We start from the raw sequence: 16,525 nt of genomic DNA, 5'->3' as shown, positions 1-16,525 counted from the left end.
AAAAGATTATCTCAATATGAAAATCAACCATTGTGACAAAGACTATGTCAATATGAAAATCAACTTGGTCAACCATATTTATTTTAGTGTTTATAATATTTATCTTAGAGTTCATATTCGTTAAGTTTATAATAATTATCCCTTGGGTTTAATATTATTCCCTTGGGTTTATAATGCCTAAGGTTTTTAGTATTAATCTTTTAGGTTTACTATACCCTTGGGTTTATAATATTTATTTTAGAGTTTATATACCTTGGGTTTATAATATTAGTCTCTTGGGTTTAATATTATTCACTTGTGTTTATGATACATTCGTTTTTTAGTATCAATCCCTTGGTTTATTATTTCCTTGAGTTTATAATAGAAATACCTTGGGTTTATTAATCTATGGGTTAATATTTGTAAGTTATAATGTTATTAATTATTAATTAATTAATTTATGAGTTTATTAGTCTAAGGGTTCATATTTGTAGGGTATAATATTATTAATATTTGTAAAAGATAATGCTATTAATTATTCCCTTGGGTTTATAATAACTTAGTTTTTTAGTATAAATCTGTTGGGTTGATTGTTTCCTTGGGTTTATAATAGCAATCCCTTGGATTCATTAATCTATGGGTTAATATTTGTAAGTTATAATGTTATTAATTAGTTATTAATTATTAAAATAATATTTAATTATTTAATATTTTATCTATAGTAAATACAAATGCCACGTTCCTTACATCGACCACATTAATATTTTTTTGTGTGATTGTGCTAATTAAGATAAATGAGTTCACTTAAAATTACTTTATCTCTCTAAAATTAAAATAAAATTATGCTAATCAATATAGATATCTAATTAACTCATTTTATTTTATTTTATTTATTTATTATTTTAAGTAAATTTAAAATTATTACTTATTATTTTTTATATTTTCCAATAAAATCATTAATATTCAATTATAATCAAAAGAATCTGAATAAACTTCAATAATACAATTAGTTTGGATGCTTCAAAAATATTTGAAAATTGTGTATATATAGTTACTTTACATATTTTGTATTTAAAATTAAATTAACCATTATTTTAGCATTCTAAGTAAAATAAAAACTTTTAAATTTTGTTATTTTTTTACCTAATTAAAATAAATATTAAAATGTTATTTTTTTACTTAATTAAAATAAATATTAAAATGTATGTTATTTTTTTACTTAATTAAAATAAATATTAAAATGTTTCGTTACATTTTGAGTAATATTTTTTAAGAAGTAAAATAGTAGCATTAATGAAAACTTGAGTTGCGGTGCCAAAATTATATCATAAGAGAGGTTATTTCTATTTATTAGTGTACAATTTTATTTTTTTTAGAAGAGGCTATTTTTATTCATTAGTTTACAATTTTTTTTTTCTTAGGAATGGCTACTAGGTAAAAAGTTTTTAGTTATTTAATGTCAAAGATATTACTTCTATAGACATATATATGCCAAAAAGACATGTAAGGAATGCATATTAGGTAGAAAGCTTTTAGTTATTTAAGATCAAAGCTAATACTTCTATAGGCATATATATGCCAAGAAGACATGTAAAACTATATGCAATTTACAAACTAACTTGCTTAGTTTATAAAGGAGGGACTATATCGCGAGGCCCAAATCCCCTCATTGAGGGGACATAGTTGCATTAAGATTAGGAAATTTTTGTCCCCCATTGTTTTAGACATGTTTTGAGGAAGAGGGTTTTGATCACTATTTGTTGAGACTAGAATGAAGCTCTTCTAATTGCATACAAATACTAGACAACTCATACTCATTTTTGCACATCAACCTTTGATATCCAACCAACCAATCCACAATTATGCTCATATTAGAGACCAATTGATTGTGGCATAGCTATGGGAAGATAATTTGTTCTCGAAGTTGTGTTATTTGCATCATTATATACTTATATTCCTCTCTCAATAACCTCCACATGGTTGTGTGTCTCTATTTCATCAGTTTGTATCCTCTAATTAGATTGAGTTGGAATAAGAGAGATTTTATAGCTCAAATATAATATCCAACCAGTATTTAAGTATGTCCTTCTTAATTTTATGTTGCTAGTGAGCATAGCCTTTCATGTTAGTGATTTTTATAGGGTGAGAGTCATGAAAGTCAATCATTGCTTCAATGTTGTAGCTCCTAGAGCAAGATCAATGAATGGATAAACATTCCAATTGATCAAGATTAACAATTCCACTCCTACTCTCTAAGCTTGGAAAAGGAAACATAGGTATGGGGATACACTATAAAATGTTGCACATGTTGTTGGGAATAATAATTCAAAGTGCAAAAATATACCATTAAACCCAAAATCCAAAAATTATGAATTAGATTACTTGTAAAAGAGATAGAAATTACCAATGATTTCATGTATACAACTACTATTTTCCTTTGTTGGATCCAGATGATGTACACACAAGTAAACAGGGTCTTATATTTTACTTCATGTCTATTTTTTATGAGATTTCCCCCATTAACCAGAATGTCGAGGATGAGAAGTTGTGACCCTTTAGTAAATCACCATGAAAACTCCCAATTCCCCAATCAGATTTGACCATTGAATACATATTCATATGAGCATAGAAGGAGATAATTCCAAAAAAAGATATCTGAGATAACATCACTTACCCAACAAAAGGAAATTTGAATTTCCTTTCCTTGCCTAAAATCCCATGAGATGTCAACTTTTCATCCTTATATTTTATGTCATCTTGATCAAGAATACAATGGCATGATAGAAGTGACCCTCCATTATACACACAATCATTAATTTCACATGTTGCCAACACTCTAAGCATTGTCCCTCACTCATAATTGACACATAATCGTCCAAAGGATCCCAACCTGTTGTGAATTTATTTCATATGATTGGTATCTAGCCATGTATGACCTCATAGTTTCAATGAGAGGAAAAATTTGACATGCTCTCCTTCTGCAAGATTGTGTGACAGGACAAGACATATTCCACACACAATTGGAGCAGGTGCACCCAACTTGCCATATATACTAACAACTAGGGTAGGAGCCTCAAAGCTTTAAAACTCCCAAAATTTTAATAATTGTGGTTACATCACTAATATTCCTCGAATATGCCATTTCACACCATTTTTATAATTCTTCTTTAATGAAGAGGTTAATGTTATTTGGATTATGGGATCGGTCTAAATTGCTCACTGGAATTAATCCTAATTAATCCCTATGCTAACTATGTACTTGAGTTAGACATACAATTAGCTAATTTATTGTTTTGTCATAATCTATAATTGATTTCATAAGATTTGAATTCATTTAATATTCTCACAATTTTTTTAGGATGCCCCTTATGTTTTCTTGGCCAAGAGTTAAGGTCTTCTATTAAAGATAAGGTAGACAGATTTTTTCCATGAGATATTAGGCCTTTAAGAAGGGCCTAAACCTCATAGTAATTCTTGGAGGGGATTCCTAATCTGCAACAAAAGAATTAGTGTAATGTTCTCATCAAATTAACCTCAAAAATTTTAAAACTAGTTATTTTCAATATTTTCAAATATATAATTAAAATAAATTCACATTTGAAAATTTTATCCTAACTTCACTATATGGCACTAATTATTCTTTACTATGATTGTTTGGTAAAAATAGAATATAAAAATTCTTGGAAAATGTTATTTTTTAGATTTTTGAACAAAATTATTGAAGCATAATTTTGTTTGAAGCTTTTGAAATAAACTTTGTCTATCTACCTTGAATCTCTAGAATATGATTAATAAATCTTGCCACATGTAATAAAATCAAAATGTTGTGTTATTTAAAAAAAATGGAAAAAAAAATACAACTTTTTAATATCAGATCTTGCAAAAACTCGTATTAATTTCCAAACCACCAAGCATGGAGACTAATCAAATCTCTAAAAATACAAATTTTTCATTAAGTGAAAAGCATAAAAATACAATTTTTTCATTAAGTGCAAAACTTAGAAAAACATTTTCAGTAGACACGAGTTAAAAATACATCTATGCTAATATTAGTAAGTTTTAAGTCAAGCATAAAAATACAATTTTTTCATTAAGTGCAAAACTTAGAAAAACATTTTCAGTAGACACGAGTTAAAAATACATCTATGCTAATATTAGTAAGTTTTAAGTCGCACCTTAATTTTACCGAACAAAATTATTCCCTTTAATGTGACATATAAATATTATAGGTATAAATAAATATATTTGATTATTAATAAAAATTTTAATTTTAAAAATATATATTTAAAAACTATATATTTAAAATAAAAAATTAGATTAATGATTTTGCTACCATCTTAAGTATATTTACTCAGGGAGCTAAAACTTCTTCACTTTTTATGCACTTACCCACTTAAATAAAACACTAATAAATTCTTTAAAACTGAAACTTGTTAATAACCATCAGCAGTGCTTGCCTTTTATCTTTGAGTGCTGCAAAGCGGTTTTATCCATAGACCGAAAAATCCAAAGCACAACATGACTCTTTGACAAAGACTTTGATCTCCGTCCTCGATTGACCTGGAAATGTGGCAACGAGCTCACGATTGTACAATGGGATATTCTTTAAACTAACAGAGAAACACCTCATTGGCCTCCTTCTGGTGGGATATTTATGGATATCTCGTTATTTAGGTGTAAACTCAAAGTTAAATAATCAACTGGGTAGTTCACTGTTGATCTATTCACACGAAATATTTGTTTTAACTTGTTTGATCCCTCTAACGATAAAAGAAATGCCCCCTTCGGGTGGGGTATTTATGGATATGCCATTATTTAGGTGTAAATTCAAAGTTAAATAATCAAACTGAGTATTTCACTGCTAATCTAGTCAAAAGTAGTCATATTTGCCAACAAAAATTCAACTGAAGTGTTTAACTTGTTTAATAGGCCATGGCCCAATTGCTTGTCTCCATTATCCTCCCCACATGTTGCATTTATAATAAACAAAAAAATTTAAATTTTCTTAGATATTTGCAAATGGAGTAGTCTAACTAGGCGAAGGAATTGCCTGGTTTCCATTGCCTGGTTTCCTTTACCTCCTAGAAAAACTTCTGGATCCAATAATTAGCAATCTGCCACCCTTCGACATTGATTGCTCTGTATCGTCTGACAGATTCAGGATTCCTGCTGATTCTTTGTCACATCTCGCCGCATGCAATGGGCTGTCCAGATTAATGAAAGGAGGGAGTTGGTGGGCAGTATTCAAATTGCTCCAAAACCGCGCACATAACTCCCCATTTGCACGAGCTCGGACAGCTACTTGCAGGTAGAACTCTCAACAACACCATATTTGGATTTCAGACAGCAAGTTAACCAAGCAATTGGATTTTGGACAGCAAGTTAACCAGGCGATTGGATTTCGGACAACAAGTTAACCAGGCGACAACAAGTTATTCCAAGCAAGTAAAACCTAGGGATTCCAACTATTTGTGTATGAAAGATATTTTCTCTTACATTGTGATTCACTAATTTTATCGCGTTCCCGACTTGTTACTCCTCAAACTTGCACTGCTCCCTCCATTGAAAGGCTTGGCATGGCCACTCTGCACAAACTGTAATATTATACAAAATTGTTTGATCGAAGTGAACATTAGAGACCTGCCAGTTATATTTTTTCAGATTAGAACCTGCAAAACTAGACATTAAATAAAAAACTGTTTGTTGCTATGAGTTCGTTTTAAGGATTCCATTGCCCATAAGCTCCAGGAAGATAGATTTGAAATAGCGACCCTTTAGGAAACTGTCGAATGTACTCAATGTGTTTAGGATCTGAGGTGACAAATGAAAAACCCATCCAGTGCCCTTGCAATTTCACGCTTCCACCATAGCGTTGAATCAGCTGCGTAATCTAGTCGTAAATATCATTCATGTTAACAAAGAAATTTAGCAGTGTGTCCACCAGTTGCCAGAGAAGAGGCCCCTTCATCTTCCCCAGGAACACCAGATATTTCTAGATTATGAAGCTTAAAATCATCATAACCACAGCAAATGGCACCCTCTCACTCAAAAATGACATCAACATGCTCTCCATCACCATCCCCCTCTCTGAACATATACATACCATGACTGAACTTATATAGATTTATACTTGCAGCTCGATTTGTTTCCACCACATACACATCGGCTGTGTAGTTGTGTTCCTTCATTGTTGCTATTAGTTCATTTTGAGAAATTAAGATAGATTAGGTAGATCAAACAATCTCACATTGGCTTGGCATGGCCACTTTGCACAAATTGTCTCCCACCAGAGCCATAGAGTCATTCAACGAACCTAGAATTTATATCAGTTGCTCCGGATAGTGTTGCAATGATTGTATTTGGAAATACACATAAGCTTGTTAGTAATGGAGCAAAGAAGATTCATGGGACCACAAAGAAAGGGATGAATTATTGTTTTGGCAATGTTTTTTTTCATAGGCTTGCCCATCCTATAACTCTGAGAATGTATTTAATAAATCCTACTTTGTACATGCATTCTATTAAACTGTTGGCAATCATCATCTATGCTCCCAAATTTGGCATACATGTTTATGAGAGCATTTCTCATAGTATCATTTAGTTCACATCCATTTGTAATTATAAAGGCATGAATCTCCATGGCTTGTGGAAAAACTACTAAATTTTCACATGCCCTGGTGCGTCTAAGCTGCCTGAACTAAGTGAGTACCACACTCTTCAGACATTTCATACGAAAGAATGAAATCCTCCCAACATTGCCAACAATCAATGATCTTATCTTGTCCTTTATTAACCACCCCTACACCTAAGGACCTTGCCTACATGTTAGCCCATCTATCCCTCTTTGTCTTATGATGATCAACCACATTCTTTTCATTCTCCTTGTTGCCATTTGTTTGCATATTCTTTTTCTTCAACCCATCATCGCTGCTATGACAATCAACATTGCTTGTTGATAATGGCATCTTTTCTAAAGTGACCTTCAGAACATGGAATGTTTTTTTCTTTTCATGTCAAATATTCTTCATCAACCAAACCTGCTCCAAAGTTCTTCCCATAATTTTTTTCTTGACCATAATTCAAATACATTAGAAACAATTGTCTCCAGAAAATTCAATCTTATCATAAAAAGATGACAACATGAATTCCACAAATGCAGACAAAGTTGTGTATGCATCTCGGTGCTGAAGTGATCCTTGAGAAAACAAACACTTGCAGCAGCTCCAAACCTTCTGCATGACAAGTACCCCATATTTGACAGATAATTGCATAGGCGAACAAAATTCAAATGATGCAAGTGTATATATTGTCCTCAAAATAGGTGGTAAAAGAACATTCATTGCACATTTTCATATTTTATAATCTGAACATTGTGAAAGTGTATCCAATGTTGTGAAAAAAATTATCTACAAGAATGATAATTTTGTAGAATACAGATTTGAAGACATTCAGATTTTTCTAATATTGAACTAAGAGTGATTGATATTTCAGACCTCAAAAAAGGCATAAAAGAGGTTTTATATTTATATATATGTTGGATAACTTGCTAAGATTGAAAGCTCAGTTCTAATGTCCTTGCATATTATTTGACCAGATCAGTTCAAAGTGGGCAAGCGAAGCAAATGTCAATATATCATGGATCTTGAAGTGCAAGACCTCAAAGGCAAAATTACGTTCTTTAGTAAAGACTTAGTTTGGACGGAAATAAACCAAAGAAACAATAGTATTGATCGAGTTGTCATAATCCCATTAGGATGAGTTGTTGACTTTATCAAAGGAGAGGAAGAAAATCCTATTGTTCCATGTATTTTCATACGAAAAACAAACAAAGAACCAAAACAAAGACCTACCGCTGCATTGTAATATGAGATGTGAGTATTTAAAAAATGTATTGTTTAGATCTTTTGAAACCACGTTTATCTTTCTTTGTATATACTAAAATTATAAATTTTTGGTGTAGTTATCATTGTTCATTTGGCCCAAAGGAAAAAAGAGGAGATCCTCCAACTAAACGAAGGACCTCATTTGTGTAGAAGAGGGGTTGCCAATGCCATTTTATTATGAAAGTTATGCATGAAATTCCTGATAAAGCAATACTGACTTTCAATATGTATGAACATGAAGATGGGAAGGTTGGGCTTGTCATGGTCAACGTGACACTTCAAGCGAGACCAGGACCTTGCATAGGCCAAAGCTTTCAAGGGACGTTGTTACATATGTAGGAAGTTGTTTCTTTTTGGGAGTGTCTGTTGATGTAGTGTATAGAACCCACATTAAGAAACATGTTGACATGGATGTGATAGCTCGAGATAAAGATTTCTTCTTATGCATGAAATATATTGTAAATATCTATAATAGGTTGGCGAAGGGAAATTATCAACTTCAAAAAAATGATGAAATGAGTGTAAACCTTTGGTATCAAAAGCATCGAGAATATTTTTTCTTTTACCAAAAGCCCAATGGTGTGGAGGTCCCTTTTATAATAGGGATTCAAACAAAGTGGATGTTGGAGACAATGGTCTAGCTATCACACAATAGATTAATAGCCATGAATTCAACATTTAATACAAATAAATACGAGGTGAGTCAAATGCCAATGATTGATTGAATATATTTATTTAAGTTGTATACATTCAGAATGATTAATAACTTGTATTTGACTTTATGTAATGTTGAATATGATAGTATCAGTTGTATACACTCGTGGCATTTGATGAACGACAAATTGGGGTGCCAGTTGCATGGGTTGTGGCATCATGAAACACATCAGATGATATTGCAATATGGTTGGAGCAACTCATGCGCAAGTGTTTCCAAACCAGTCCTGATTGGAAAGTCAAAGCTTTCATGGTTGATGATGCACTGGTTGAAATCACTGCCTTGAGGTAACTTTAACATTGTCATGATATAAACAAACTTGAATTTTTTCTAAAATTAGCAAACTAAAATGCATTGAATATGGTAGGAGGATCACAAGTTGTGATGTGATCTTATGCGTTGGGCATGTACAGAGGGATTAGTTAAAAAATGTCAATCGGTTGGCCACTAGTTCCATAAAAGCCAATGAGATGTTTAGTGAGTTAGGTTTCATCATGAAACACGCTCTCAATTATGAAAGGAAGAAGCAATCAATCAATTTTTTATCAAATTTGCAGATGAAGAGAAGTTCTTAGACTATTTCCATAAGAATTGGGTCACTGAAGATAAGATTCATAAGCAAATAATTTTTCCATATTATATGCATTTTTTTCTTCTATAAAGGTGATATAGTAAGGCTGACATGGTTTTATTTGTAACTAGGTATGTGGGTGAAAGGTTGTCGGGAGTTTCCTCATGCAAATTAGGAGACTAATAGTGTTGTTGAGTCATACCATCATTACCTAAAACAACATTTCTATCTGATAGAAGGAAAAAATGTGCCCAAAGGATGGATTGGTTATTGCATATGCTACTAACAACAATTGAACCTTGTTATCGATTCAAGGAAATCTTAAAAGAAGAAGAATTTCTAAACAACTACAAGAGAGAAAAGCAGCTAGAATCATCAGTGGAACGAGCAAGAAAAATTCTGGATACTGATTGTTGTCCTCTTGAGAGCATAACCCGTGCTTACTGGGTGAGAAGTCAGACAGATCGAAGTAAACAATACCTTGTCACCTGGTATCGTATGGATTTTATAATGTGTGAATGCCCATAGTCTATCCGTGGAAACATTTGCAAGCTTGCCATAAAGGTTAATTGGTTGTATTTCCACTCGGATAATTCAAATCCACTGCTTCATCATCATGTAGAGGATAACATATGCAATGACCCACCTGAGATCAATATAGAGCCTCCAAACCATGATGTAGATGCTGATGCTACTCTTATGGCCACAAATATTGTTGATGCATATGCCGAGGCACTTCATTTGGCAAGGGAGGAGTTGTTTAGCTATGCACATCTCATTTTAGATAATCCTCCTACTACTTTGACAAAGACAAACGAGTTGTCTGGTATGCTTAAAAAAATGTTGGATGAAGCTAATAATTTTCACGTTACTGATTTTGACTTCATACCTGGGTTGGGTTCTCTTGATCCATCTTTTAAGAGGAAGAAGAGTTTCCTTAGCCCCACAAAGAAAAGAAGAAGCAGCAAAAAAAATAATGGTTTGGAAATTGATTTAAATGTTGATCCATCAGAATATGAACCATTTGAGTTTCGATACCTCAATAAGCGAGGGCATCATCGATCAAATAATGCCATGTCTATGGTTCCAAATTAGTTTCATGTGTTGAATAGAGTCATGGTTTTAGATTTAAGTATTTAATCATCACCATTCTTTAACATGTGGTATGTTTATTTTTATAGTAATGCAACAATCCCCAACCATGGCGATAACCCAAGACCAAAGGGAGATGCAAGACCATCCAACCTTACCTGCCATGCCAGGTACATTTGACACTCTATTTCATTGTGTGCGCACATATACCTTGATGCTCTAGAAAATTTCTTTGTGATAACATATGACACTTTGCTAGGTAACTATAGAACAAGTGGAGAAGCATCATCTTCTACCATGACTGATCATCCATGGAAGGGCTTCAACTCTAGTGGGAATCAATGAGGTATGCACAAAGAATAGATAAGCTAGGTTTTCATGGCCTCATCAGGTGGGTTTCCCTTTTTCATATGATAAGTCTATATATATTGTCCTATTGTTATGTTGTTCTAAACATATCCTTTTCATAATCTGTTCATGGTCACTGAAAAAATTATAGATCCTCTTCTACGCCTTTCTATCACTAAGGTGTAACTGTATTTTCTATATGCATGCCTAGTTGATGGTCCTTGCATGCTCTTCAATGCTTTTTCATGGTTTAGGTCAAAAGGGTTTTTTCATTCGAAGATTAGGATTGCCAAATGTAATTGTCAGTGCTTATGTTTCTTCCCATGCATTGCTCACTGAAACAAAGTTCAGCCCTCAACGCCTTTCCCCCACTAAGGTGTTAACTGTATTTTCTATGCCAAAGTCATGGGATTTACATGCCTTTTTATGCTTGTTCATAGTTGAGGAGAAGGCAATTGTTTTGTAAATATTAGGACCATCATATGGGTTCATTGCCCATGCTTGTGTTTTTTCCCTATCCATCATGTTGGCTGTCAAATAGAATCTCTTTACTTATTTATGTTCACGCAACATGTTTGATTTTTATACTTAAACATGTAGTTTCTATGTTCTCATACTTATGTTCATGGTTTAGTGTTTATTAGATTTATAAATCTTTATATTTTACATCTTTATAAATTTATGGTTAGATGGTCAAAGGCCAGTGAGATTTGAACCTTATCATTTTGTTTTTTGTTGTTGGATTTTTTATTCCTTGCCTCTAGTCAGATATCTCGTTGGATTTTCATGACCTCATCAAGTTGATTTTGCCTTCATGGAATAGTATGTGATAGCATGGTAAGTTTTTATGTTATTTTGAACATGCCCTCTTCATGATTTGTTGATGTTCACTGAATGATGTTCTGTTCTTTTATGCCTGCATAATATGTGAACTGTCATATTGCCCAAATCAAGTTTGGTTGTTATCTTTAAGTCTTGTGTTGAGTGAAAGTGTTTATTTTGATCTTGTGTGCTCATGTATATATGCGTGTTGAAGTTCCTGGTCACATATAGTTTATGATCTGCTAGGATAATATAGGTGTTGATTAATTTTCAAAATTTTAGCGTGGACACTCTTTTCTTCAGGTTGTTCTACAGTTTTGCTTCCAACTAGGATTGTCCATGCATTGAACCTCAATGTGGAAGACATAAATTCTCCTAAAAGCACACAATGTGGTCTTTTTCCCAGCACACAATTCTCAACCAAGTACACAATGTTTATTTAAGATCCTCATATAATTTCTAATCTAGTTGACTAAATTTTTATAGTTCAAGCTTTTTGGGAGGGGTTGTAACTATTATGGTTGGTTGGTTGGAAATTGGTCTGCTATACAAATATGTTTTGTTGTAAAACACATCATGGAAGTGATGGTCATGGTTGAAGGCTTGTATTTTATCTAGTCCATGGTTTTCCAACTTCTAGTTGTATAGTAAATGAAAAAGTTGTGACAGATTAATTTACCTTTTGTATAAGCATCATTACATGAAATGATGGTCTGGAAGCACTAGGGAAGTATTATTCAATAATGTGGCAGTTTCCACGGTCTTGAGGAAACAATTCTGGCATTTTGTAATAAATTGAATATAATGAAATCCATTGCAGTGAATTTCTTGCTAGCAATTTGTTATATTTCCAAACTTTTGATGTTTAGCTCCAATCCATTTTGATATATTCATTTTTATGTCAGTAAAGCAAATCTGTTGCAATCAATGTACTTATCATTCCAATGGTAGCTCCTTTAAATTATTAATTAACCAATTTAATCTAATAAGGAAGATCCTTCCAAGTGTCAATTATATTCCATCTATGTTCCTCATACATGCCAATGAAAACACTGATTCATTCTTTGAAATCTGCTCCCTTCACCATATTTCTGCTTTTGAACCAATCTGCTAAGGAAGTCATTTATGGTAATTCTCTAACATGGAATGTGGCCCATAACCAATGGGGTCCAAATATTTCTCGTCTCCCCATCCCCAGTAGACAAGATTTTGGAGATAACAAAGTAGCAAGTGATCAACAAATGGGGGAGAGTTTTATTTGCTTTCTAGCAGTGCACACACATACAAGGCCCTTGGAAACCTCTTCTTTACTGTTTTCTGCAATAAGAATTTTCCCTTCAAGGACAAATGGAAAATTTAACTTTTGTAGGTGCTAATGATTTCTAGACTCAGGCCCATTTAGCTAAAGGATAACTGTAAGGGTTTCTATGTTTCTACGTCCAGCATTTATATCCCTCAATGACAAAAAAGACAACTTCTTACCCCTTCTTAGACCAATGTTTTTTTTCTCTCTAATATACACCTTTCTTTTGCTTAGTTCCCTCATAAATGATAAATAAGCAAGCTGATAAGGACAATCCAACCAACTTTACATTCTATTTCATCTTTGCATCACTCCAACCAAGGCAAGGAAAATCATTAACTTGGGTATATTTGGGTATGATCCTATACTAAACATATATTAGAGCAGAAGGAAAAGACCCTATCAACTCTCCACTTGCTTTCAGTGTCAATCACCATAGAAAGAGCCATAATACCTGACACTAGTGAAGACCCAATAACAATGGCCTCAACAAGCACATGTTTTTCACAAGTTACATAAATAAATGTAAAATGTGTCTAGCTCGCATTGGGAACAATTCCACAAATTCAATGGCCTACACTTCAAACTATAGTAGAGGGATAATTGATTGTAAGAGAATTTCATCACTTTAGTGGTTTGTCAAACCTTTGGTATTTGTTATATTGATTAACAAACCCTTGTGTTGAGTAGCAATGGTTGAAGTGGTGGGAGTAGATCTTGCACTCTCTCCACCAAGTTCAAATCCCGAATGAAACTAGGACTGTTCTGACAAGGCTAAAAGAGTATGAATGTGAGACCCTCAAAAAGTGGGTGTGGCTCCAAAATTTTTGGATTTTTACTAAATCATAAGTTATCGATATACTCTTGAGTTAGTTATAATGGTAGCCATCCCAAACCAAGCTGCAACTAATTAACTTCACATTACTTCAGCCAATGGCCTTTGTACATGCTCCACACATTTCGAATCAAAACATAAATCCAACATATAACATATACAGAGAAATGCTATGCTCACAGCACCAAGTTAAGTCCTTGTCTAATATACAAAGACATGGCATCTCTATATTGTTTTTAATTGATTAAAACAGAAAAGTGAAATGTAATGAAGTATTTTAATTGTTTTATTTTTTGAATTTATATCACTAAAATTACTTAAATCATGATCATGATCAAAATCAGTCAATGTACATTCAAAATTTACTTAAATTATGATAAAAAAATCAGGTTCAAACAAATAGAATAATTAGAAAATAATAAATTTATGTTTAAGATAGAAAGACATAACATCTTTATTGTTGAGAAGAGGGAAAAACAATATATCCCTTAGAAGAGCTATGCCTCCATACATGAAATATTTCACAGATTTCATAAGCATGTGTTAAAAAACATTATACTGCAACTTTCCATGAAGACAGGGGAGGTGTTTCTGAGTTCATCCATGTTAAGACCATATCACTAGATCGATCTCCAAAGACACCAGCTAAGGACACCAAATCTTCTACTTCTTTCATCTCCAAGGGTGTGAGCTCAACAGAAAGAGCACCTATGTTTTCTTCTAAGTTCTTCACTTTGGTTGTCCCAGGTATCGGTGCAACATCATTTCCCTGATGTTGAACCCAAGCAAGTGCTAGTTGGGAGGGGGAGCGCCCCTTCTTTGAAGCTATTTCACATATCCTCTCAAATACAACCTTATTTTTTCAAGATTCTCTTTACTAAACCTTGGCATAAACTGCAACAAAACAAAACAAAAGGTGTGTTACAAATAGGCAACAAAATCAGAGATATGTCTTCAACTTGATCCACAACTAGCTATCTGGAATGGAAGGAAAACAAAATGAAAAAGATGGAAAGGCTGGGAGAGCATGTATGATGTCTTTTTAAACTATATCTCTATTTCATATAACATGGAAAACAGTAGAAACATAGAAAGCTTATGTGTAGATGAATACAAGCATCTATAAAAAAAACCAAAACTATTCATAAAGATAAAATATACAAAGTGAGAATAATAGATGCAAAATACCTTTCTGAAATCACCATCTTCTAAATTCTCAATTAACTTTGCTCCAGCAGACAAGGAACCCTGCCCTAGAGGGCTATATGGCACAATTCCAATGCCAAGCTCCCTGCAATGAAATGTTTAATTTTTAGTTTGTATCTTCTAAAATTAGGTGAATGGCCACAAGGAAAGTATGAACTCTGAAGCATCATGTACCTGCAAGTTGGAATAATCTCTTCCTCTATATCCCTACTCCACAAGGACCACTCTATTTGAGTTGTTTTTATAGGATGAACAACATGAGCTCTTCGAATTGTTGATGAAGAAGCCTCGGAAAGTCCAATGTATTTTATTTTCACTTCTTCAACTAATTTTTTCAGTTCTCCCATCTGTAAAAGATAAAATATACAGAGATAAAACTTGTCAAACAACCAATAGTTAAGCATATAAAATTGGAAATTAGAAAAGTGCAACCAAGGAAGAAATACATAAAAGAATAATGATATTCAAGTGACCATTATAGTGACAAACTTTCTCCTATTAAAATTTAAAACGAATTCACATTGAGATCTAATCATGATTCATGTTTTCAATTCTGTAGATTGCATAAAGGCAAGCAAAATATAGTTGCCAACACCTTGCCTAGAATGAGTTTAATTTTGTCTAGGGCCTAAAAGGTTATGGCTGATGTGTAGGTTGCATAAATCACTTATAAAATGAGCTTCCCAGATAATGAATAGTTTTCTGCATCATATCTCATGTGCAATTTGAGTATACCACTTAAAAATGCACTTCTGAGACAATTAACAATTTTCTGCATCAATCAAATATATATTCAATTTTGAATGAAAACAAGTAGTTTTATCAGTTTGACCTTGGCATTTTACTAGAAGGAAATGCAGGAATGCCTTATACTTCCTACAACTAAGCGCAAAAAGTTGACAAGGCATAAGATCGAAGCATTCAACAACTAAAATGGAAGTAAAAATGAAACTGTGCAATCTGTCAATGTTTCAAAATCATAACTGCAAAAGAAGCATCAACTTGTATATTTCATGTCTTCTCCAACCATTTCCCTTCCCAAGTAAAAAATGTGTGATAAAGTCTATTGATGTTTTAACTTTTGTCAAACCAGGTCAAATGATTAGGCAGATAGATCAGAGAATAACATCGTATTTGTCTTCTAATAAGGAAACATAACAGGTTAACTCACTTCACTCCTTTACAAGACCACAGTGCCATTGGACAATATATTAGAAATGTAATGATATTAGTAGTTAGCCATAACAATAGGTCATGCTGTGGGGCCATTGGCTAATATATTAGAAATGTAATGACATCAGTAGTTAGCCATAACAATAGGTCATGCTGTGGGGTCATGTTACTAGGGCTATATATATATGTGTGTGTCTCTGTTGGGGTATCCATTTCTCGTATGAATTATTTGCCCCTTTAGTCCCACTACAGAGTGATTTTAAACCAACTTTATAGGAACAAATATGAAAGGAAATTTTGCTTGATGATGACCTCATTCTATGTGGATCAAACTATATTTTCCTTGATGACCACCTCATTATATGTGGCTCAAACTAGAAACTTAAAGACTGTGTATGTGCGTCATTTAAAATCAACTTATAATATCTGAGTAAAATTTTTATATTTGTGTGGCCAATATCAAGGATCACTTATATGTTATATTAGTAAATGGTACAGAGACCAAGAGTTTATCTCACAAGAGGAAACAGAGCAATTTTTTTTTTGCAAGTATGACATAGAATTTATTCAGATTCAGTGTTAGGTCTAAAGGGTATCT

At 32.9% G+C, this 16,525-nt stretch overlaps 1 pseudogene across 1 annotated transcript in view; it reads right to left on the bottom strand.

Annotated features, from left to right (window-relative positions):
• Positions 1-14,094: 14,094 nt before the first annotated feature.
• The window catches only part of LOC149140549 (putative aldo-keto reductase 4), a 39,189-nt pseudogene continuing 36,758 nt past the window's right edge, over positions 14,095-16,525 (bottom strand). The window contains exons 3-5 of the transcript XR_016265071.1: positions 14,929-15,101; positions 14,737-14,839; positions 14,095-14,442 (exon numbers count right to left, since the gene is read on the bottom strand). The product of XR_016265071.1 is annotated as a putative aldo-keto reductase 4 (transcript). The remainder of the gene's footprint in view (positions 14,443-14,736; positions 14,840-14,928; positions 15,102-16,525) is intronic.

Source organism: Pinus tabuliformis, chromosome X, assembly GCF_031772625.1.
Source record: "Pinus tabuliformis cultivar Carrire ecotype Pingquan chromosome X, CPIR1, whole genome shotgun sequence".
In the NCBI taxonomy this organism is placed as follows: domain Eukaryota; kingdom Viridiplantae; phylum Streptophyta; class Pinopsida; order Pinales; family Pinaceae; genus Pinus; species Pinus tabuliformis.
This window is presented reverse-complemented; position numbering and strand designations above follow the sequence as displayed.